This window comes from Sus scrofa, chromosome 14, assembly GCF_000003025.6.
Source record: "Sus scrofa isolate TJ Tabasco breed Duroc chromosome 14, Sscrofa11.1, whole genome shotgun sequence".
In the NCBI taxonomy this organism is placed as follows: Eukaryota; Metazoa; Chordata; class Mammalia; order Artiodactyla; family Suidae; genus Sus; species Sus scrofa.
In genome coordinates this window covers 52,462,396-52,489,445 of record NC_010456.5, presented here as the reverse complement: position 1 = coordinate 52,489,445, position 27,050 = coordinate 52,462,396, and positions in this window count along the sequence as shown.

Here is a 27,050-nt window from a genome sequence, read left to right as displayed (position 1 = left end):
ATATAAGAAACACCAAATTTGGTGCAAGCAGAAATAGAAATCTTAAAGAGGCAAATATCTTTAAATTTGAGCAATAACTCCAGGGTCTCCCCTAGGAGACTCTGACCCACTCACTTTAACCAAAATGTCAAGGAACAGAGAAAGACAAATCCAACCAATTCATTTTTATAAGGCTTACACAAATGATGTAAAAGCCATAATAATTAGACAAGAAGTAAATTTAAGTCAATTTCCTTATAACCATAGTTTTAAAAATATTAAATGAAATATTTCCAAAATTACCTATCACACTCAGGAGTTTTTAACTGAAATGTATATTGAATTCTATCTGTATTTTATATGTATTGAACAAAGCACATGATATTTTCTTCTTTTCTCAATTGATGTGACAAGTTACATTTATAGATTACCCTAATTGCTGGGATTTATATTTATCAGAAAATGTTTGTAAAGATCCAAAAAAAGACATGTACCTAAAAATTTTAACATTCTACATTTTTGTGTGGAATAGTAAAGATTGGTGTCCATACCTGGGAAATTTGATAAATAAAATATGGTGGGTGCATACAAGGAAAGAGTATGCAGCAGTACAAAAGCACTGAATTTGAAGACATTGTAGTATGTACAGTTTACTAAACAGACTATATACTGGACCATTATCTACCTTAGTGTTTGACTAGTATACATGATATACTATAGGCTACTGTAGTATAGTATGTCTATTGGGAGGGAGGATGGGAGTTGGTATCAGTGAATAAATGAAAATAACCAAGGGAAAAATAAAATGGCAAGCCAGCATCTTCATACAGACTAATAAGAACATGTGCTCTGAATTGAGAAGCATGTAAGCTTAAATATATGCATTCAGGATACACCAAAGTTTTAAAATAAGAATAAAATAGGAAGAAATGTCATTTCAAACTGTATCCTATTTTCCTTCTTCCTTTACATGGTAATTTTCCACAGACTTTTAAAGTTACATTGTATTAGACCCTCTAAATTTCTCTTTGTTCAACTTCAATATTATGTTCTTTTAGTAATTTGAGGTCATGCTCTAATGTAAATTTGAACCAACCACAGTGGTGGGTAGTTTTACATGTCAATTTGGCTGTACTATAGTTCCCAGTAACCCAAACACTAATCTGGATGTTGCTGTGAAGAGATTTTTGTAGAAATGGTTACCATTTACAAACAGCTTACTAATTGTAAAGGAGATTATCTGAGATAATGTAGGTGGTCCTCATCCAATCATCTGAAAAAGTATAACTGAAGTTTCCTTAGAAAGAAGAAATTTTGCTTCTCAACTGCATTCTCTGCTCCTACCCACAAGTTTCCAACCTGTTGTTCTACCTGTGGACTTCAGACATGCCCCACAATCACATAAGCCAATTCCTTGAAAAAAATGTGTGTGTGTGTGTGTGTGTGTGTGTGTGTGTGTGTTTGTGTGTGTGCATGTGCCTGCCTATGTGCTATTCTATTTCTCTTAGAGAATTTTGACTTATACAACCTTCAAATCTTGACTGTCAAAGACAAGAAAAATCAGGAGTTCCCGCTGTGGGTTTAAGAATCTGACTGCAGTGGCTCCATTGCTGAGGAGGCTCAGATTCAATCCCTGGCCCAGCTCAGTGTGTTAAAAGATCTGGTGGTGTTCATACCTGAGGCTAGGATTGAGTCCCTGGCCTAGGAATTTGCATATGCTGCAGGTGCAGCCATTAAATCAACAGCAAAGACAATGACAAAAATCAAAATTATAAACAAGATAATCAGTACTTTCAATATCAACAGTGAATTTCGCTTAATGTGCCACAAATTCTCAAAAAATAAGTAGGTTCTTTATTTTCCTTAATTGTGGATCAACTATGTTCTGAATTTCTGACATTGCTGTAGAAAGGTGTTTTTATATGTGAATCTTTATTCTGAGATATACCTCATTTTCTGAATAGTGGCTCAATTTATATTCTTACAAGTTACTTTATTGGCACAAATATTCACAGATGCAAGTACGTAGATCACAGATGATAATTTTAGGCGGACAATTGAGAAGCTCATGTGGAAGCAATAATTTGTAATTAACAAAATTCTCAATTTTCATTCAATTATGAACTGCTTACTTTCACATGAAGTATTTCGTAGACTTTCAGTAACAATAACTCACTCATTTTCATATGCTCCATTTTCAAGTATACTGCAAATCTTTGTTATTCTTTGTTACTTCAAAACATTCAATCAGTTCTCTCAACAAAACATTCCCTTCTCTACTGCCCCTAGGGGATATTGCACAAACCCTTCAGTAGTTTTGTTCTTGTTGAAATGTCGGTTTTGCTGTTTGAATATTTAAGCCATAGAGGAGGGGGTCAGAGAAAAGAAAGCATTGCCTAGCTTTGTACAAAATAAAAAAAATATAAAAAAAGCAGTAAGTGATCTCAGAATTATGTCAAAGCAAGATGCGCTGTTTTGCAAAGAAATTTGCCTTCATACTTCTGCCTTTTCTTCTCTTTCACCTGTGGAAGGGTTTGTATGTCTGTAAACGTCTGTAAAGCTGGGCTTGGCTAGACTTCTTTATGCTGACTCTACTTGCCTGGTACCTCAGTGTGATTTGCATCACCTTTGATCCTGGCCATGGAAGATGAAGTTCTTTGTTTCTCTCAGTACTTTCATCTTTTCAGGAACCTTACCACCTCAACTCTTGCAAGTAAAAAAGTAGCCTAACTGACTTTCCTTGAATGCCACCCTCTTCCAACCTCAGATGCTTGAACCTTCAATTATTCTCTTTGACAGAGGAGCAACTGTGTTTGCCCTAAACAAACAATTCTTAAACAGAATATTTTCAATGCACATGTATTTCTAAAATTTAGACAACAATTATAAGAGTAACACAAGCAAGACTTTTCTTCTCCAGATCGGATAGTCCCTGAGAAGGAAAATTAAAGGCCTTTATTAGCTTTGTAATTGTTTAGCTCTGAGCTCCTCAATGAAATGCAAATGACATTTATCTTTCAGATATATTTAATAATTATATACATAAAGTGCCTGATACATGGTAGGTGTTCAGTAAAAGATAACTATTACTATCATTAATTTTCCCTCCAGAAATGACTAAAGGATATCATCACATTTGATTATTTCTTCTCTGTGATCCACAACACGGGGTCTCAGGATGGACAGAGAAGCTTCAGTTCCCATCCAGCCTCAGATTAATTTTCTGCCTATGAGGGGCATTGCCCTTCATATTAGGGTAGCTTTGTTTCCTGCTACTTGTTGAAATATCTTGACCCTAGACTATCAGGACAAACCCGTCATCACTGTCTTCCCCATGAGCCTCATTCAGTGTGAATTTTGATATCAACACATTGCCTATGCATGCGTGCAAATTCAGCAATCTACTTTGCCCTAAAGTATAATGTTGTTTATTCAAAGATTTCAAACTGATATAGCTGGAGAGATGAATTTGAAATCAACTAGATTCCACATAGTCAATAACATATACTTGGCAACATTTTTGAGGTTTTTGCCCTTTAACTTTTTTCATTGTGTTGGAAGATATGTATGTGATCGAGCTTAAGCTGATTTGTCATAATCCGACTAAGAGTGCAACCCAATTGGCAAGGAGATCCAGCCAGCAATAAAATTCAGGAGTAGGAAATGAAATAAGGTGGAAATAGAGTGAGAGCCAGATCCCACACTAGAGTTGCCGTGTGGGCACCTGTTACAGAGGGTCTGTCCTTGTTAACTATAAACACAAAGACAACCAACAAGCAGAGGACTCAACCTCACTCATTCTAAACAGACATTTACTCTTCAAAACGCTTGACTCTCAAGACTGGGAGAACTATAGTCTAAGAGAAAAGATTTGTACCTAACCCTCACAGGGCAAGAGAAGGGCCTTGAATCAGATATGAAATTGGAAGGAATGAACTAATTTTAGTGATTAAGAAAGTGACAGAAGTGTTACAGAATTAGTTCTAGATGTCAACAAGATGCTTGGAACACAGCCAGGAAGGGAGATTTGGCACAGTAGATTTGAGAGCAACAACTGAAACAAAAATAAAAAGCTTTGTGTTTGTATCCCCAAAGTGGTTGAGATGCCAGCATCAGCCAATTGGTTAATACTCATTCTTACTATTCTAATAAATACCACTTATTAATATGGTTAATATTTAAACACAGGATTCAAAAACATTAGCAAATTATGATTACATGTATATAAAATAGGTAGGCTTAAATAGAAGTTTAGGTTAAAATACATTAATGTTTTTAAAGAATTTATGTTTGGATTATAGAATTTATATGTCATTTTTTTTTCTTTTTTCCACTGATCATTTATTCCATAAAGTGGTTATAGTGGTTTGTAAATTGAAACATAATTTTATAAATAATGTTAACTTAAAATTATTTAATCCTATCTCTCACCTATATGCCATAATAGCTTTACCCTCACCTCCTAAACTCAAATTTCTTATCCTTGCTCTCTTTATTATCCACTTCTCATCTCCCACTTCTACTCCCACCTTTAGCTTTACAAATGTATAGAACCTATTCTTCCTAAGAAAAAAATCTCACCCTCCTCAAATTCCTCTCATATACAACCGTAGGAGTGATGATTTTAAAACGCAAACTGATCATATCCAGTCTCTCTTTCAAAATTTGTCACTGGCTCTCTAATTTCCATGCAATGAAGAATTTATCTTTGTATTTGGAGTATGGTCACTCTCTTGTTCCAATTTCTCTTTCACTCTCATTCTCTTTAATCTCTTTGCCACCTGCCTCTCCAGTTTCACCTCTCACCTCTTCTATCTTCAAAGTTTACGCTCCAGTAACAATAGTCTGATTATAGTTATCTTCAAACATTATCAGATACTTTGCTCTTTTTTCTTTCTAAGCTCTTCAAATATTTCTTCCCCTGCTGGGAGTGTCACCACACTTCTCCTCTCTCCAATGAGATTTCTACGTGCTTATTGAGTACTAAGCTCATCTAGGAACAGAGCTGAAAACTGTTCTAAGTCTCACTGGATTAAGTGCTCTTTCTTTGTGTTTCCATTTTATCATTACAGTTATTATAGAACTATAACTTTTCTTTATCTTTATGCTCCACTGGACCATGATCAGTTGACAGCAGAGACAATTTATACACATTTTTGATCTTCAATGTTTAGACTGTTGATTGGCAAATGATACAATTTTGGCTTTTAGAAAGAGGTATATCAATAAATACACTGGTAAGACATTTATTCAAGCTACAATATATTTACTTAAGAATACTATCATGTAGCTCAAATCTTAATTCTTTATTCAAAAAAGATACCATAACAAATTTGGTTAGATTATCTATTACACAAAGGAAAATGCATACTGATTATAACATCCCTTCTTGTGCCACAATAGAAATGTCATTGAGAGGGGAAATTATGTGTCTTGATGTGATACCTTAGGTAGCCTAAGTTGGTCCCACTTTACAAGTTCCTTCTACATCCTGATGATTTGTTTTGTTTTTTGTTTTGTTTTGTTTTGTTTTGTTTTTTATACATTAGGAGAGATTTTTTTTTTTCCCACTGTACAGCAAGGGGGTCAGGTTATCCTTACATGTATACATTACAATTACAGTTTTTCCCCCACCCTTTCTTCTGTTGCAACAGGCGTATCTAGACATAGTTCTCAATGCTATTCAGCAGGATCTCCTTGTAAATCTATTCCAGGTTGTGTCTGATAAGCCCAAGTTCCCGCTCCCTCCCACTCCCTCCCCCTCCCATCAGGCAACCACAAGTCTCTTCTCCAAGTCCATGATTTTCTCTTCTGAGGAGATGTTCATTTGTGCTGGATATTAGATTCCAGTTATAAGTGATATCATATGGTATTTGTCTTTGTCTTTCTGGCTCATTTCACTCAGTATGAGATTCTCTAGTTCCATCCATGTTGCTGCAAATGGCATGATGTCTTCCTTTTTTATGGCTGAGTAGTATTCCATTGTGTATATATACCACTTCTTCCGAATCCAATCATCTGTCGATGGACATTTGGATTGTTTCCATGTCCTGGCTATTGTGAATAGTGCTGCAATGAACATGTGGGTGCATGTGTCTCTTTTAAGTAGAGTTTTGTCCGGATAGATGCCCAAGAGTGGGATTGCAGGGTCATATGGAAGTTCTATGTATAGATTTCTAAGGTATCTCCAAACTGTTCTCCATAGTGGCTGTACCAGTTTACATTCCCACCAGCAGTGCAGGAGGGTTCCCTTTTCTCCACAGCCCCTCTAGCACTTGTTATTTGTGGATTTATTAATGATGGCCATTCTGACTGGTGTGAGGTGGTATCTCATGGTAGTTTTGATTTGCATTTCTCTTATAATCAGCGATGTTGAGCATTTTTTCATGTGTTTGTTGGCCATCTGTGTATCTTCTTTGGAGAAATGTCTATTCAGGTCTTTTGCCCATTTTTCCATTGATTGAATATAATCCTCAATGGGGAAAAACTGAAAGCCTTCTCACTCAAATCTGGAACAAGACAGGGATGCCCACTCTCACCACTGCTCTTCAACATAGTTTTGGAAGTCTTAGCCACAGCAATTAGACAAACAAAAGAAATAAAAGGCATCCATATAGGAAGAGAAGAGATCAAACTGTCACTGTATGCAGATGACATGACACTGTACCTAGAAAACCCTAAGGACTCAACCCCAAAACTCCTTGAACTGATGATTTGTTGACATGAAGCCACGTAAAGAAGACAAATCATCTTTTGCATCCTTTCCTGCCATGGGGTGGTCCACTTCTGAGATGGTTAGTTCTCCTCTTCCCTTCTAATGGAGATGACTTAATAACAATAGAGATTTGCTACTGGGGGCCTTTCCTCATCATATGGAAATATGTACCAAACATTCCAAACAACAATCTTGTCTTTTACATCTTTGGTCTTTATTGTTTCTCCTCTCTTTACCAAAACCTATTCATGTAGTTATTAAAGCTTGTGATGCTATCAATTCTTTCCTATTAATCAGTATTAGTTCTTACTGCTTCCCTGCATGATTTCCAGTAGCATTTTTTCCTATACTGTTCACTTTGTCATTTAATTCTTTCTCTAACTGATTACAAGTGTCTTGTGGTATATTTCCAAATATAATATAAACTGGCATGTAAACAAATGGATAACATCTCAGCGTGAGTTTTCCCAAATAATATATAGCCTGAGACAAGGGATTGTATTCAGGTAGTTTATTTTGGAAAGTAATTCCAAGGACAAAATCGAGGGGCTTGGAAACATGAAACCAGGAAAGATTGTCAGTTCAAGGCTAAATGATCACTGCTGTGGACAACAGAAGACCAGGTCCACTGGGGTCTCTCTGAAGAGTCTTGAAAAGTAGTCCTTAGAATCCTTCACCTTAGTCATTGAATCAGGGTATACTTATCCATTGACCTCCCCTTCCTTTTTGACCAGAGGTTTGCCCAGACTTCCTGGTTTTTCTTAACTCAGAATAGTGAATGAATCCCTGCAGGCACCTATATGTGGACTGTAGACAGTTCTCAAGGCAAAAGGTTATAAATATGTGATGCAGCTAAGGCATAGTATTTTAGGTTGCACCTGCATAGTGGTGGCTACACAAAGACTAGAGTTAAAAGGTGAGTGAGGGAAGGTGAGAAGGGCATAGGATGTCTCATGCAGGCTATAAAAGCAGCATCTCTGGTTTTTGATGGGTAAACACATAAGAAGCTGGTCAGTCTCTGTAGGACAAGAAAAGGGACAGGAAAAGGATTGGAAATGGGGCGATCATAGAGTTGCACAAAATATTGGCTTCAACCTCAATGAATTACTATAGTAAAGAATGAAATGCTTTGACAAAGTCAATTAATACAAAGGAGAGATCTTTCTATTTCCCTTCTTCGGCATCTTACTTACAGGAATAATTTCATTCTGGCTCTGCTTAATGAATTTTATGACCCTGGGCAAGAGAATACCTTGGCTGGATTCCAATTTATTCATTTATGAAATGAGCTGATCACTGGGTTTCACTGCAGCTCTAACATTATGATTCTATGAATCTATATCCACATAGTACACTAGAGCCTAAAATCCTACTATCCTTCCAGAAATATGCATGTCCATATTACTAGGTATTGCTTTCTTGCTAGATTCTCTGCTAGAATTTTTTCAAGGCTGGGAGTTTCCACTAGGCTTCATTTTGGTTTTTCTTGTTCTGTATGCTGATATTAATGATACGTGAATTGCTTTGGAATTTCCTAAATATTTATATCAGAAGAAAAGTCCATAAAGAATGGAGCCGTGAAGAAAAAAGTTTATATTGATTACATGAAAAATCTTAGAACACATGCCTTTGGAAATGGTGACTTGCAACTGCACACTAAATGGTAACTTTCAAAAGTGTTTCCACTAAGATGACCAAAATTTTGAACTCCTTCCCATGGCCTCTAGACTATACGTAATCTGACAGACTCTGTTTCCTTATCTCCTTCTGTGCTCCACTCCCTCTCCCAGCTCTAGCAACACTGGCTTGCTTTCTGCTTCTTGACAGCTTAGCTCATCTTTGCCTTAGGGTCTTACTGTTTGTGTTCTTCCTGCCTGGACCGCTCTGCTCACATGTCTTCTCCTTCTCATGCATCTCTCAGAGCAAATGTCACATCCTCAGAGAAGCCTGTTCCACTCATCCAGTTTAAATTTACTCCAGTCACTCTGTATTCCATTGTTTTATTTTTCTTCCCCAGATTATCACCATCATATTTTTGTTATATAGTTTATGTTTAGTTATATATTTATTTATTGTCTATCTCTAATCAAAGGTAAGCTTCCTCCTTCAATTGAATCCCCGGTTCCTAGGAAAATATCTGGAACATAATCAATTCAGGATAAATATTTGTTGGCCAAACAAATGATTGCTGAGCAGACCATGGTCAACAGTCAAACAAAAGAAAACAAACATTCAACTTGAAACTAGAATTCTTAAGCTGTTTCTGATATCCCAAGGGGGAAGAGGGAGGAAATGGGATAGACTGAGAGTAAGGGGTTGGTAGATGCAAACTATTACAATTATAATAGATAAGCAATGGAGTCCTGCTGTACAACACAGGGATCTCTGTTGGGATAGACTATGATGGAGAATGATATGAGAAAAAGAATGTATATACATTTATGATTGGGTCACTGTGCTGTACACCAAAAATTGACACAACACTGTAAACCAACTAAAATTTTAAAATATTGTAGAATTATGCATGCATTTTTTATGCTCCATACTTATATGGTTTGAATCCCAATTTCATTATATACTAACTAGCCATGACAACTTGTACAATTTACGCTCTGCCCTATGCCTTAGTTTCCTCAACTATAAAATAGTGATAACAACAGTACCTACTTTATACTTCATGTCTAGAGTGCTTAGGAAGTGCTGCTATGTAAGTGCTATAAACTATTTTTTTCATTATGTATAAGCTTCTTTTTCTGGTAATAACTGATTAATCCAAACCATCCAAACCATCCTCCTAGGCAACACGCAAATGCTTCATCATCTGGGAAATCCTTCCTCACATCCCTGTGTGCCTTTGCCTTCACTCACCAAAATCCAGTGTCTCAATTGACTTGAAATATGTGTTTAAAACATTAGATTAAAATGATTCCCTTTGTGATTATTCTTGGCCTTCAAAAATACAAAAGAAGGCATTCCCATCATGGCGCAGCGGAAACAAATCCTACTAGGAACCATGAGGTTGTGGGTTCGATCCCTGGCCTCACTCAGTGGGTTAAGGATCCAGCACTGCTGTGAGCTGTGGTGTAGGTCACAGACACGGCTCAGATCTAGCGTTGCTGTGGCTGTGGTGTAAGCTGGCGGCTACAGCTCCAATTTGACCCCTAGCCTGGGAACCTCCAGATGCTGCAGTACAGCTCTCAAAAGTCAAAAAAGACAAAAAGAAAAGAAAATATCCCTATCTACTTTTTCAAGTCAATGGTCTTTCATCATATATTTTTTAAAAGTTCATTTTATTATATTATAATTTATTTATTATAATTTAAGAACAGATACTGAATGCAGTGAAAAAGATCTGTATACCCAACCCCAAATGATGTCCATCTGCTGTTTTTCAAGATTTGTAATTTTAAAAGTGCAATAAATTCAATATCTTTCAGGATGATACTTATAATTTAAAATAGTTTATACCCAAAATGAAGTGTTAAGCAAAATATTATACACAAATTATAGTTTACATCTATTTTTCCATTTATAGTCGGAAGTGTTAATTTCTTACTAAGAACTTCATATGCTACATTTTCTAATATTAGAAATATAGATGAAACTCCAAAGATATTCTCCTGAAAAGAGAAATATTTGGAAACTGAACAAACACAATTCCTTTATTTATTTCCAGTCAGTCATCTCTTCTATTTCTTGAAAAACCTGATCTAAATCTTTATCATTAGCCCCAAGTCCCCAGGTATACAACTGCAGGGACATTCATCTGCAGATAAAATAAACCATCAGTTATGAAACTTTTGATTTCCCTCTGCCTCCAGTCATAAAGATGTCTGTATTCACTTAGATTTACTTCCTGTCCTTCTATGGAAGATCTAAGAAAAGTACCCCATTTTCACGCCAACAGCTTTGTCCCCTTGGTTTGATGGAGTAAGGAGTATTACATATACCTGATTTAGATGTACTGGAATATGAATCCCAGTTCTGTTATTTAATAATCATGGAACAATTAGTTATTAACATTTTCTGAGTCTCTTTTTTCTCTACTGTAAAGTGGAGCTAATATATGCTACCTTATACAGTGGGGATTATAAATATTATAAATTATATAATGTGTTATAAGCAGCCAGCAGCATACACCTACAGGACCTAAAAAAAGTTGGTACTCTTCCTCTGCTTCTTTTTCCTCTCTAGCTCAAAACTTGCCAGACTTCAGTTGTCTTATCTCTTAGCTGCTGAATGTGTGTGGAGGGTGCTGGGGGGCCTGGGGAAGGAACAAATCCCCCTTCCTTTTGCCCATCTCTAACTCTAATTTTCTTATTTTTATCTTGTTCTTATCAAAATCACTCCATTTCCTCCTTGATTCTGAACATAGAGACCCCTCCCTTATTTGTTCTCTTCTCCCTCTCATAGCCAAATTTCTCAAAAAGTTTCTCCTGTTTCATTTCCTCAGTTTCCCACACTTCCTTCTAGCTACTATAAGCTGACACGAATGCAATCATGTTATTAAAACTTTTGTTTACAAGGTGAACAAGAATCAGTTGCCAACGTTACCATTTTCTTCATGACCATTCTGTTCCTTCCACCCCCTTGAAAGTCTCACCTTTTGGGTTTTGATGACCTGGTACTATTTTCTCCTTTCTCTTAGTCTCCTTGGTCATCTTCATTTAGCCGCCCTGCCTCTAGCTCCCACTTACTTACATGTAAGTTCCAGCAGCGCCTTCTTTGTCTCATGTGTGTCTATCTGTTCTAATAGAGCAATAGTAGAAGTTCCCACCACATGAATACTTTTCACTCTGTTGCTGTCTCCCAGATTAAACTCTCTAGCCAAGCATATCAATTGGTGTAAAATGCATTTCAGCCTGAATATCCTGCATGACATTCAAATGAACATCTAGAATCATCATCTTTCTTATATACTCAAATCTGTTGCTAATGCTTTTCTATATGTTGCTGACTGGATAAAGAGCTTCCAAATGTCCAAACTAGAGGCAAGTGAAACTTTCCAGATTTCTCTGTCCTTTATCACCCTGTCCAAATGTCCACACAGTGAATTCTACATCATAAATACCATTCCCTCTGTTCTTTCTATTTTTTTCCCACTGCTTAAATTTCATGCCTCAGTATTTTTAACCTACACTATTATCATATTTCCCAATTGATCTCCTCAATCATAATTACTCCTTTTTATATATCATTGTCCAAAATGCCACCAAATTTGTCAACATTCTAAAAAAAGTTTTTTAACTCTATAAACTTTAATAAGTTCAGCAGCAGCCTAATTATATATTTAATTACAGCCCTAGAGAATGGGAGAGGATGGAAAAAATACTTGAGATAGTCGGTAACTCCTTCATAAGAAGCTCAAAGTTTTGAATACTTCCAAGAATCTTAATGTCTTCCTAACTTCCTTTCCCCTGAAATGAAAAAAAAAAAAAAAACTGTATAGTTGCTTAAGAAATTTACTTGAAAGAAACAATGAAAATAAAGTTTTAAAATCAGCCAGGGAAAAATGTTGAATTACACACAGTGGAACAAAGATATGGATGACAGCAGATTTCTTATTGGAATCAAAGTAAGCCAGAAGAAAGTAAATAAAAGTCTTAAGACCACTGAAAGAAAAATATTTCCGCCAACCTAGTATTCTAAATTCAACAAAAAATAAAATTCAAAGCAAAGACAAAATACTTTTTTAGATCAAGAAAAGCTGAAAAAACTCATCATTCATCAGCAGCCTTTCATCATAATATCTATGGAAGAAAGTCCTTCAAGAGAAAAGAAAATCATAGAAACTGGAAATATGAATATACACCAAGAATTGAAGTTCATAGGAAATGGAAAACACATACATAAATACAAAAGATCTTTTTCTTACTAATTAAAACATTTTAAATGGTAGTTGATTCTTTAAGGGCAAAATAATAACAATGCAATATAGGATTTATAATGTTTTTCAGAAGTAAAACATATGACCAAAAAATCTAAAGAATAGGAAAGGAGAAATAGAAATATGGATGTGAACAAACAATCATAGAAAATAAATGGAAGGCAAATTAGCACATGATGTTGTTCAACAGCATGATTAATTAGGGAAATGGAAATTAAAACTATGATGAGATACCACTAAATACATATGTGCAATTAAATGATTGACCATACCAAGTGTTGACAAGGATGAAGAGCAACTGGAACTGCTCATGGGAATATAAAGTGGTACAATTGGAGTTCTCATTGTGGCTCAGCAGAAATGAACCTGACGAATATCCGTGAGGATGTGGGTTTGATCACTGGCCTCAATCAGTGTGTTAAGGATCTGGCGTTGCCACAAGCTGTGGTGTAAGTTGTAAACACGGCTCAGATCTGGCATTTCTGTGGCTGTTGTGTAGGCCGGAAGTTGTAGCTCTGACTCAACCCCTAGCCTGGGAACTTCCACATGCCGCACATGTGGCCCCAAAAATAATACATATAGATAGATAGATAGATAGATAGATAGATAGATAGATAGATAGATAGATAGATAAATTAAGTAGTACAATCACTTTGGGCTATAATTTACAGTTTCCTAACATTGTAAATAAATACTTACCATGTATCCTAGCCATTCTTCTCCCAGATATTTGGCCAAGAGAAATGAAAGCTTATAACAGTATGCAATAAAAAGAGTAATCTATGGCTGTATTTTAAAATGTAGATGACTCTAGACCTATTTTATGTTTAGTGAAAAAAAGCCAGATCAAAAAAGTACAACTTTATGATTTCACTTATAAAACATTCTAAAAATTACATGTAAAAAATAAATAAATAAATAGTAAAAATTACATGTAAATCTATAGTGGCAGAAGTAAATCTGTAGTCTCCTGGAAGGGGATGTGGACATTGCAGGAAGGAAGAACTACAAAAGGGCCATGAAGAAATACTTGGTGATAATGGATATGTTCATTACCTTTGTTGCCATAACCATCTATCTCAGCAATATCTACCTGTCACAATGTATCAAATATGTATATACATATATATATACATAATACCGTTTATTGTATATTCATTATACCCCCAATGAATATGTTATTTTTTAAAAATTGTATGCCTGTGTTCTTCAGCATATTATGAAAGATGCTGTCTCACATGCATAGCCCTAATTCCTATTTCCCATCTGCATGCATCCTGTCTTTCAATCACACTACGTCACTGCTTACTATGCCCTAAAAACCATTCTCATGCCATCATGACTTAATATCTAGGCCTGGAGTTCCCATCATGGTCCAGTGGTTAATGAATCCAACTAGGAACCATGAGGTTGCGGGTTCAATTCCTGGCCTTGCTCAGTGGGTTAAGGATCCGGCATTGCCATAAGCTGTGGTGTAGGTTACAGATGTGGCTGGGACCCTGCATTGCTGTGGCTGTGGCATAGGCCGGCAGCTTTAGCCCTGATTCGACCCCTAGCCTGGGAACCTCCATGTGCCGTGGGAGCAGCCCTGGAAAAGGCAAAAAATAAAAGACAAATATATAAATATGCCTCCTTTCTAGAGAAGACTTTATCCCTTAACTGGAAAATACCTAAATATCCTTCAAGGTCCAGTTCACATGCCCTTGATACCTGATTACAAACAAAACACGGGAATGATATTTGGGGATATGCCTTACTCAGTTGACCCACAGTGAGTGAAAACTCTTAATGTCAATAACCAGCGGAAGTCCATTCAACCAATAACCAAATCTCAAGGAGTCTTTACTCTGGAACTTATAAAGGCAAGAAAGATACTAACTGAGAATGATTAATCCAAAACTAGGAGTGAATGGTTAATAGGGAGTTTACTAAAGAACTTTATTAGGCACACATATACTAATAATAGTAGCAAAAATTTAATGAGTGATTATTATACTGTGGACACTGGATATGTTATTTCACACAGAAATTATATTAGTCACACATTTTTATTGTCTGCATTATAAACTGACAATTAAGAGTTAAATTAACTTTCCCGAGGTCTCAAACTCACAAATTAGCAGAAATTTGAAACTCTGTAGTCCAAATTCAGAGATTGCCCCCCTTCTCAGCACCCTGCCCTTCATCTATATGACAGATTATAACTAGAACATACTGTTGTTCTTACAGGAATTTCTAAAACCAGTTCACTGAAGGGTTAATTAACCTTTCATCCAGGTGTAGTTAAGTAAAATGTCTGGGTTTTTTGTGGCTCCTTTTAACTTCCCAGTCATATTCTACATTATGTCCTAAGTTTTTACCTGCTCACTTATGGATGAGTGACAGAGCTCTTTTCAGTATTTGAGCTGCTAAACTAATTTCACACAATTTTATATTTCTGTTCAAAATCCAGAACCTAAAACATACCTTTCATTAACTGCATTTACATTGTTTCAAATATCCCTGACTCTAGTCTACTGCATTGAGTCTATATAATGCAAAACTTTCCAGTGCTTCTCCTGCAATGTGCCTAGTGTCAGTTACTTCCAGTGTTTGTCTCTGTTTTATCTGTAGTGTTTTCAGCAGTACTAATAAGGGTGGGAGGTATTGTGTGGTCAGCCTTAGCTACTACAGAAAAGAAACATCTTTTAGACTAAGTTTCACTACATTAAGCCTCCTTCACTGAAGAGAAAGAATTTATTCTTGGTCACTTACTGCATACTATTTTCAAATATCTGCCATTAGCTCTTAACAGTTTTTCATATCAGTGCTTACATGGTTATATCATATTTTCCCTGAACTCTTTCCCATTGCCCTCACTTAGAATTGCAACCCATCCACTCCGTAATTTCCTGGCACTTTTCCTTTAGCTGTGTTATACAGTGTTGCTTGTTGGAATCTGCTAGACTCTGAAATACTCGCAGGGAATGACCATGTCCTATGTCTTTCATAGGAGAAAGCATTGGTGATTTCTCAGTCCTCATCTTCTAAGAACCCTTAGTAACTTTTGACACAGTTGACTCTCCTTCCTTGAAACCCTACCTTCATTGGCTGCCAGGTCAACACCCTCTCTTATCTTTCCTATGCTTGTGCTGGCCCCTGCTTCTCTGTCTCTTTCTGATCGAGGTGAACAGCTCCTGAAGAGGTCCTACAAAGCATGGTTGTTCTATTGGGTACAGCAGTTCTGGCCTCAGCATTTATATTCTATTTAGTAATTCTTTGTTCTGTCTCATCCATTTCTGTAACTTTTAAAACCATCTGTAAGCTGACAAACCCCATGTTTATATCTCCAGTACAGACTTCTCTATGAACCCTCTTACATCTTTCTGCCTATTTGACATTTCCACTTACATATCTAATAGATATCCAAGTCCTAACTTGTCCTAAGGTGGAGTCCTAGGTCTTCTCTGCTCCCAAATCTCCTAATATGGGCTTTCACATTTCAGTGAGGTCAATTCTATCCCTCCTGTTGCTCAAGATAAAACTCCTGGAGTCACTTTTGACTTGCTTATTTGTCTTCTATAGTATAGATGGTCCATTCACAAATCCTCTCATCCCTCTCTTCAGTATATATTCAAAACTACCGCTTCACACCTCCATCACTGCTTCCACCCTGACCCAAACTACCATCAACTTCTACCTGGATTATTCCAACCTTATCTCTAACCTGATACCCTCACTCTCTTCAGCCTGTCCTCAGTATGGCAGATTGAGAAATCCTGTTGCTCAAATCTGCCCATGGTTTCACATCTCACCTAAAGTAAAAGGCAAGCTTATTCTAACGACCTACAGAGTATTTCAGGGTTTGTCACCTCACCTTCTGCCTGTTCTGTCTACTCCTTCCTTCCCTGCTCAATTCTGATCCATGTTGGCTTTTTTGCTGTTGTCCAAATATCCCAAGCAAAATGCTCAGTACTTGCTGTTCCCTTTACCTAAAACACTCTTCTCCCAAATACCCACAGAACTTGTTCTCCCACTTCTCCCAGGTTTTGAATCAATGTTATCTACCTAGAGAAACTCTCCTTGATCCTCTCCAAGAAGGTGAAAATTTTCTAACCACTTCTATCTCTCTTCTTAGCTTTGTTTCTTTTTATAAAATTTACCACAGTGTAGTTATAGTCTATTATAAAATTTACTCAGTTACTTTATTGTCTCTCTCTCCCCTCATTAGAATATAAAACCCAAAGGGCAGGGACTCTGTCTGTTTTTGTCACCATTGTTTTCCTAGCATTTAGAACAGTGTCTGATGCCTAAAGGCACTCAGAAGGCATTTGTAGGAGGTCCTGTTGTGGCGCAGTGGTTTAAGAACAATATGTAGTCTCCATGAAGATATGGTTCCATCCCAGGCCTTGTTTAGCGGGTTAAGGATCCAGCATTGCCACAAGTTGTGGTATAGGTTGCAGATGCGGCTCAGATCTGGTGTTGCTGTGGCTGCGGCATAGGCTTGCCACTATAGCTCCAATTTGACCCCTAGCCTGGGAACGTCCAAATGCCATAGGTGTGGCCCTAAAAATGTTTAAAAAGACATTTGTAGAAATTTTAAAAGTATGAAACAAGTGAATGAGAGAAGGAATGAATGAATATTTCCTATGATCGAACCTCATTTCTACAATAGATAGCACAGTAAATATTTATTAACATGAAAAGGAAATCTCAAGCACATAGGATAAAGTTAAAGTGAGAAAAAGGACTGTGAAGATGAGTGGAGAAGGACGGAAGTAATATACAGTATTATCCTCTTTCCTGGTCTTCATATCTGATGTAGGAAAAGGAGAATTCTTCAGGACAGCTTATGCGGTTCTTTATTTTAGCACAAGCACTGAATCTTTCTTCTCATTTTTCTGCCACCTACTTCCTTTATATTTGTAAAAACAATGATCCACCTACTAATTTGGCTTCTGTCAGCTCTCTTGACCTTTGTTCCAATCTTATTTTACCATTTGACCCACCCTACCATGCTGGGAAGACATTTAGATTTAAAACTGCAGTATAAATCAAAAACAATATGCCAGTTCCTTTCAGAAGAGACTGGGCTTTGGTTCTCAAGGAATAAAAGTAAAAAGCTAAGTTTAGATGGGGAGACATAACTGTTGTCTCTTTACATATTTCTTCTTTTTCTTTTTATATATAATCCTATTTTTGCCAGTTATGTCAGGGATATTTCCTGCTATTTTTCCTCACTTCACAAATGTCAGTTTATCAGATTCTAATAAAATGAAACTGGAGAGGCACTCATCTGGCCTTTTCTTGGTGGTTGATACAGATGCTTATACTACCAGTACAATGGTCACTCCATTTTGAGAGGCACATTTGCTGCAAACCTCTTGCTTTTTTGGTAACTAGGAGGACATTGTAATTTCTGTAATTAGCTATTACCTACTTAGTTACATCTTGAAGACACTGTCAAAGCACTAATAAAAATTACTACTCAACAAGCATCATGTATTGAAAAGAGCCCATGCATTCAAGAAACTAAGGATCCAGCAGAATTATGAAACATACATCTGATATTATAGTATTCAGATTTATAACATGCTGCTATTAAAACAGGCATGCTACTGTAACTCACATACAAGTGGGCATGAACTAGAGGTTGCCTTTCAGCTTTCATTGAGGCAGCATGTTGCTTCTTTTGTCTGGAATCCGAGAAAATTATCAAAAGGGAAACAGCTAATTGAGTGTGTTTTCTGCTAACATAGAGATCAAAGATGATTTATGCTTATCTAAAGCCAGAGAAGAGGGTGTAAACCACCCCTTACTCCCACCTATGCACAAATTCGCTCATAAGTAACACAGTCTAAAATGCACATTTTAAACAGGGTTTAACAGAACCAAAGAAAGCTTCAATGAGGCTGAGTTCTCACTAAGAGGAAGATGTCGACAGTCTGTAGCATCAAAAAACCAGGCTGCCAAGAGGGTTCTGCTGTTGAGATTGAGGAGGGGGATTCACCTGAGGGAGCAATCTGAGGATTTATGCCTCCTGACAGTCCGCAGCTCCTCCCTCTGCACTTTGGAAAGTCTCAAGAGTCAGAACACTCTGCATGGCATGGAATTCTGCCCATATTCTGCTTCTGGCTCCATTTTCTCTTAATGGATTTGAGAAGAGCAGCCGGATGACCTGGATGTAACTGCCTCAGAAATAAGCACCTGGCACTAGCACCCATGTGGCTTCCCGTCTTTCTAGTCATTCTGAGCCTGCATCTCTGAATTGCAGGATGTGCTCTGTTTGCTCTCAGATCATTTCCTGACAGTCTCCTGCCTGCTCTGCATCTCAGGAAACTATTTTCCATGCTCCCTCATCCTCTGGCTTCTGGGTATTTTGAGTCCATGGGAAGCTGGGCTGAAAGAAGGAAGAGGCCTTGTATTCAATATTAACCCACCTCAGCCTCCTGACATCTTCTCAGGAGCTTCAGCTCATGCTGCATCGGACCTGCCCTTATGCCACAGCTCCCACCAGGGAGCCAGCCTCATGGCTTCTGATCTCTACTAACATGGCCTCCTCTTATTCCTCCAGTCCTAGGCTATTAGTGGCTTCCTAGTACACTAAGGTCCAGGTTGCCTTCTGTGTCTCTTTGTCTTGTCAGGCCCCCCTTCATCTGTGTAACAAATTTCTTGTATTAAGTGATTTTACTTTGAAGGAGCCAGTGTCATTTCTGTCTTGCTGCTGGACACTGATTCGCAGGTTGTCAGTCAAGTTGGATTTTTCGACCTCCTTCTTGGCCGGTGGTGCTAATGTAAAGAAAAGGACAATATTCAATAGACCAGCAATTATTCTCTCAATTCAGCAAATTATAGCCTTGACATGTGTATTGGCTATATATTTATTTTTATATCTTTTTTTAAATTGAAGTATAGTTGATTTACAATGATGTGTTAGTTTTAGGTGTATAGCAAACTGATTCTGTTTTGTGTGTGTGTGTGTACACATACATACATATATGTTATACATAATATATCATTTTCAGATTCTTCTCCCTTATAGGTTATAAAATATTGAGTAGAGTTCCCTGTCCTATATGGCAGATCCTTTTTGGTTATCTCTTTTATATATAGCAGTGCATATATGTTAATCCCAACCTCCTAACTTATCCTTCCCACCCCTTTCCCCTTTAGTAAGTTTATTTTCTATGTCTGTGGGTCTATTTCTCTTTTGGGTATGAGTTCATTTGTATCATTTGTATCATTTTTTTTAGGTTCCACATATAAGTGGTATCATATGATGTTTATCTTTCTCAATCTGACTTCACTTAGTATGGTAATTTCTAGGTCCAACCATTTTGGAGCAAATGGCATTATTTCATTTTTTAAGAAATTTTTTGTTAGAGTTGATATACAATGTTCTGTCAATTTCCGCTGTACAGCAAATATTTCATTCTTTTTATGGCTGAGTAATACTCCTTTGTATATATGTACCACATCTTCCTTATCCATTCCTCTGTCACTTGACACTGAGGTTGCTTCCATGCCTTAGCTATTGTGAATAGTGCTACAATGAACTGCTCTGGCCTCGCTGACTGGTAAGACACTGCCCCCTACAGGGATGGCCAGTTCTAAGAGATAGCAGACAACTCCTCTGTGAGCATGACTCCCCTGCAAATCAGCCAATCCAAAGCCCAAAGAGCTCCATTGCCTTCTTTATAGAAATCTCACAGTTCTGGCTACTATCCACCTGCCCTAACCACCCTGGCCAGGGCCTATACTCCAGAGCCCACTGAAACTTTTCAAACCAGCCAGTCCTAAACCTGCTTACCCTCCTTCCTCACCCATTCTTCCCATGGAAACCATGATAAGAGCTTATGCCCATATTTTTTTTTCCTCCTTTGGTCTCCTTACTGACCCTAGCACTTCCCCAAGGGGCCCTTTGTGGCATGTTATACCTCTTATTTCTAGGGATCTGTGAACAAAAAATTTCTTCCTTCTTGATAATTTGTTCTATGTCTGGTTGTCTTGCCACACGTGTTTTAAAAAAAATCTTAGTACCCTTTAAAACAGTGAGATATTGTCTTTGGTTTCTGTGCTTTTTTCCCCCTCTAATTATTTCTTCTTAGGTATTATCTTATATATTCTATTAAGATACTTGGGTGGGAGAGTAGATGATAGGGAACATGAGCCTGGAGCTGAATTTAGCTAGACAACACACAGTCTTACATGCCACTGGTCAGCCTTAACCCATATCCTTAATGGCTGTTCTTAAGTGTAATCAGTCTTAATAGAGCTCTATCCTAAAAGAACCACTTTCCTGGTTCACATTGCCTTCTTCCCTATTTCACAAAAAAAGAATCAAACCCACCACAGGTAAATTTCCCCCCACACAGAATGTGCTATTCCTGCAGCCATAAGGCATGTGGCTTTATGCTTCCTGGAAGCTAACCCCCTCTCCCAGTGCTCTTGATCCCCCCTGCTCTACACTGCTGGATGCTCAGCCCAGCTTCCTTCCCTGGGTTCTCTGCTTTTTGTTGCTGCTATTCTTACCCTCATTTTAAGAAAAGTCCAATTCTTTTCATCTTCAAACAAAATGTTTACCTTCTTCTGTGTGTCCCCTCCCTCTCCCCCCATCTTTCCTTTCATACCCAAACTTCATGGAAGATTGATACTTAAAGTCACACTTCCTAATTTGTCTCCTCTCCCTAGTTATAATCTGGTATACACCCCTTCTTTCCACCAAAAATGATGTTTCCATGATCTCCAATCCCCTCCCAATTAATTTCTTTGTAAATCTGATTTGGCCTGTGCTATATTTATCACCTTAAACTCCTCTTTCTTCCTTTGATTGATGTGACACCACCTTCTCTTGATTCTCAGGCTACTCCTTCTCACTTCCCATCCTGTCTCTTCTTTCTGTTTCTGTTTGCCTTTTTTTCTTTTTTAAATCGCAACACCCATGGCTTATGGAAGTTCCCAGGGCCAAGGAATGAGTCCAAGCCACAGCCTTGACCTAGCCACACCTGGATTCTTTAACCCACTGCGTCAGGCTGGGAATTGAACCTGCACTTCTCTAGCAATCCAAGCTGCTGCAGCAGAGTCTTAACCCACTGCCACAGTGGGAACTCCCTCTGTTTGCCTTTTAAATGTTCTAGTTCCTGGGTTTCTTCCTTCGTCATTCTCAAAGATCTATTCATCTACTTCCCTGGCCAAAATAGTGCCACTCCAAGTTTTGGTTAAGCCAGCATTTCCCTACTGGGTGTTAAGAAAATATATGTAGATATACACAAGTATTGACAGTTTTGGAAATGCTATAAAGAATGTTTTCTCTAGTCAGATAATGCTGAATAATAGTTAACTAGAGAAAATTAAACAGAAAGAGCATCAGTTATAAAATGTTGTAATTTTTAAAAATAAGGCGTATATTAACATCTTTTGGGAGTATTATCATGCAGAAGCTAGTTGATAAAATTTAGAATGATAACACTGTCTCAAAAGGACCTTACATAAATTTGTGTTGATACATTACTTTATTAGGACTTATTAATAAACTGTCTAGTCTGGGCAGGAATAACACAGTGCCTGTCATTAAAACATAAGGTAAGCAAGTTTTGGCAAAAAGGAAGAGACAGGCCTGAGGCAAGTCAGTACCATAAGAAAGGATAGCACTGGGCTTATTTAGACATTACCAGAACTTTAGGAAATTTCAGGTGCCTACAGTAGGTAGCAGGCATACCAAAGTAATGAAAGATGTGAACAAGACCCTTGTTCTGGGCCAGTGATAGAAGCAGAGAAAGTTAAAACTATTTTTTTAAGTTGTATAGATTAATGGAAGAAACTCTTCAAGGTATATATAACTTGTCCCCACCAATATCAAAATTTAATATTAAGATAAAACCTTTGAAAAACTAAAAAAAAAATCCCTTTTCCTTACAAACAATTTTATTTCCTTTCACAAACAATAAGGCTAAAACTAATCCAATTTACAAAGAGGGAAACCTGGTTTTAGAAGATAGTTGAATTTGTGCTTTTACATCCATAGAACCAGCCTTTGTTTTTCTTGTCAGTATGATGAGAAATATGAAAATGAAGAAACAAAATTGAATTTTACCTAAGGCATGTATAAAAAGTTTAGTACAAACATTGTAAAAGTTGTTCAGCTTCAAGCTGCAATGAATACTTTTCAAGGTTATGGAAAGTGGTTTTAGAATTGTGTCCACAGCATCTTAGCAAAAACCTAAGCAGAGGAACTTTTTGTTTGTTTGTTTGTTTTAGGGCCCACCCATAGCATATGGAAGTTCCCAGGCTAGGGGCTGAATCAGAGCTGCAGCTGCTGGCCTGCACCACAGCCACAGCAATGCGGGATCCAAGCCACATCTGCAACCTATACCACAGCTCATAGCAATGCCAGATCCTTAATCCACGGAGCGAGGCCAGGGATCGAACCCAAATCCTCATGGATACTAGCTAGGTTTGTTACCTCTGAGCTATGATGTGAACTCCACATTTTTAAATTAGTTTTTAATTGTCCCTTTTCAAAGCTTTAATAATCATATCAAAACTTTCAATAAGTTCTATGTATATTAATACAAAAATACAGTGCTTTTAAGCAGTACCTTTAGCATCTACACTACAGATATATACAAAATTGGAACACATCTGTAAGTAGGAAATTACTCATTTCAAATTATGTTATTGAAAGTAGAATATGACAGTACATGATGCATCTCTTCTCATAAAGAAGCATATCAGAGATATTTTAAAACTATCATATTCCATGGAATTTGTTTATTTCTTATTGCTTACATATATGATTTTTTTAATGTTAACCACTGACTATGGCATTCAAAATTACTCACTTGGCCACATTAAAGTTTTACAAAATTTTAAATACACACATTGAAAGTTTAGATTGCATTATAATCTAAAGAAGCAATATTTACCCAGTTAGCAAGACTCAAAGAATGGAGCACTAAGAACTGGGCATTTTAATTTAAAAATTTCATATGAAAGAGAATTTGCTAGCCTTTCAAAATTTGAAGGTACTATTACCAAACCAAAAGTTATTTCTCTCTACTCCCTCTGAGAGCATCTACATACCCAGCATCTGTCCTTTTTCCCAGCTTCTCGCCTCAACATCACAGCTTGTGTTAAAGGATAACATCATTTCTATAACTTAGCAAACTACTCTTCCTCACAAGCACAGAACTTGGGATTCCCAAAGCTTTACTCTAAACTTGAGAAGAGCATCTTCGAGGATATAACACTTCTCTGCTAACTCTTCCTCATTTTTCCTCTTCAACACATAGAGGCAGAATGGAAATAAACAGAAAACCAAACAGTTGTTCGGGGGCCTCCATGATGAGGAAGTGTCTGGGTCTTACTGGATTGTGTAAGAAACTGATGTCAGCCTATGCAGTATTCCATCTTCCTTTCCACCAATCTGAAAGGCTCCCATCTGTTCAGGACTACAGCATGCTCAGATGAAAAATTATAACTTATAAATCCTTTGTGATTAGATAACAATACTGGCTAATTACATGCACATAATGACATTGAGTGGAGCTTTGGGGAAGTTTCTTTTAAAAGGGGAAGATTTAGCTGGCATGTGCCCTTTGCCTTTTTTCTTTTCCTTCTTCCTGCTTGAAACTCAGGACAACACTGGAGGCAAACCAGAGGTGCCAAGTATAACATGTGAAGGATAACCGAATGAAAGGCTAGATAACGTGCAGAGTCTTGGGGCCACCATACCAGTCCTGGGCAGCCTAACTCTGGACTGCTTGATATGTTGAACAAACAAACAGACAAACAAAATCCCTCTCATGTACAAGGATTTTTCATTTGGTTTTATATTACTTGTAGCTGAACATAATCCTAGATATTACTGTAAGAATGGTCTATGCTAGCCTATAATTTTTATAACGCTGACAATGTCCATAGTACTTGAGCCAGATAAGCATGATTTTTTCTACTGAATTATAGTAGCATGAAAATATTAGACTTTATTCCTATTTAAATGCTTGTTTTTATGGATAAACTTATAATCAGCACAATCAGTACTATAGCCATTAGAAGTCAGAAGTAAAACTAGATAAAATCTGAAAACATATTTGTACTGGCTGTTGCTTAAAACTGTAAATTTAATGGTTAATAAATTGTATATATAGTAACACTGATTTAAATGGCTAACTCTATGATAACAACATATGTGGTATTTGAACTATTAAACATAAGCACAATTAAATAAAAGAAATTTCTTTTTTTTCTTTTTTTTTTTGGCTGGGCCTGTGGCACACAGAAGTTCCTGGCAGGGATCACACTTGTGCCGTGGCAGTTGCTGCAGTGACAACACCAGATCCTTAACCCTCTAGCCACACAGGAGCTCCATAAATTTAAATAAAAGAGTGTTGTAACTTAAAACCACTAGAAAGCTGGTAATTGAATAGGCATCACTTATATGTAAAATTTAAGGAGGAAATGAGTAACTATGTTGTTGAAAAGAGTAGTTTTATAAAACAAAATGCTTGTATAAAATCTGTGAAAGCAAAATCTCAATGTATCTTGAGATTGTATCTCTTTGATACTGTATCACACTAAGTAGATACATCAATGATAGATAGATGATAGATATACAGGTGATGGATGATGGGTGGATGAATAGACAGATGGGTAGATACATACATACATAGATGATAGAATATGGCAGTCATCATGTATGAATTCTTTGTGGCCTTCATGACTCTCAGTGAAGTATCCTGAGCATCTTTCTCCATTTCTATCTTCCCACCTGACCACCCTGTATTCAGGTCAACACAGTTAGAACAAATGCCACAAATAGAAGGAGAGTCACCAAAGAGCCCCCATTCCCCTAGGAAGAGCAGAAAGGGGCTGATAATGACTAAGTTTACTGCTACTGTTAGAAGCATTTTAACTTATTTGCTGTCAGTTGACTCAGACTTACTCTGAAGCCTCCATTTTCTTTGTAAAATATTAATATAGACCGACTTATCTGGTGCAGGAACCCTGCTGAACTCACGTGTTTATAACTTTCATTCACATTCAATATATGTCTTAATTAGACATCGGAAAACCAAATAAAACACAGGCATATAAAGAAAAATAATTAAACAGCTTAGAAACTTGTAAATATAAGCAGTTGCTGCTCTCCTCTACCTCCCAAAACATCTGTGGAATTTGATGAGAGATAGATAATAAGTGTAAAATAATCAGTAAAATATTAAAATATTGACTAATCCTTAGTTTATTTCATAAGTTTATAAGCTACCACTTAACATTAAATATTAAAAATTGGAGTTCCCATCATGGCTCAGTGGGTTAAGGACCTGACATAGCCTCCATGATGTGTGTTCTATCCCTGGCATTATTCAGTGGGTTAAGGGTCTGGCATTGCCACAAGCTGCGGCATAGGTCACAAATGGAGCTCATATTTGGCACTGCTGTGGCATACTCCTAAAGCTGCAGCTCCAATTCGAGCCCTAGTCTAGAAACTTCCATATGTCACAGGTGCAGCCATAAAAAGAAATAAATTTAAAAGTTGATACTTTAGATAATGCATGATAAATACAGATTATGCAAGAAAGACTGAAATATCCATCATGGGCATCCATTCAAACAAAAGGCTTTAGTCTTACATCAAAAGATGGTAGATTTCAGGTATACTGATCAGTTTCAAGTCACAAAGAAAGGTGTTAAGCTATTGCACCAAAGGACTACTTTGTTACCTCCAAACACTGAATTCAATGTATGTGCCTGTCTTATAAAAGAGGAAAGACTCAGAAAAGGAAGCAAAATGACCAATTTCTATGAATCAAATAGAAGAAAGACAGCATTTTTAGTATGAATTTTACCAAGGAATTATGGTTTCCATTGAATTGGAATACATTTACTTGGATCCTGGATAATAAGATGTTTACTAAATTTATATGGTTGCTTGGTGACAGATTAAATGCAACCCACCTCAGCAATTCTAAACATGGATAAATCTACAAGATTTTAAGTAGAAAATATTAAGTATTACAGGGTACTCTGTTTTTGGTTCTTCAGTTCCATTGCGATTGGAAACATTAACTTTTCAACTAATTGTCCTTCCTTCAGCTTTCTTATATGTCATTTTCTTTACCTCCATGTCTTCCTCATGAAAGAAAACTTATGTATATACACAGGAGAAATATGAAGGCTCTTTATGTAACTCATTGAAAGTACAGCTTAACTCTGAAAAGATTTTAAGCGAATGGTAAATGATCACTTAATCATCTTTTAGCCATTAAACCTAATAATCTTTCATATGAATATTTAATAGCATTCAAAATAGGAAATAATTATTATTCTGCACAAAAATAATCCTTTCTTCAAACTGTACATTTTTACTTATTTCTTTTGGGGTTTTACTTATTTCAACTTAGGGTTGAAATAGTCCACACTACTAAATTCCTATAAAGTTTCTTTTAAATTTAGAAGTATTTCGGAGAGTTCCTGCCGTGGCTCAGT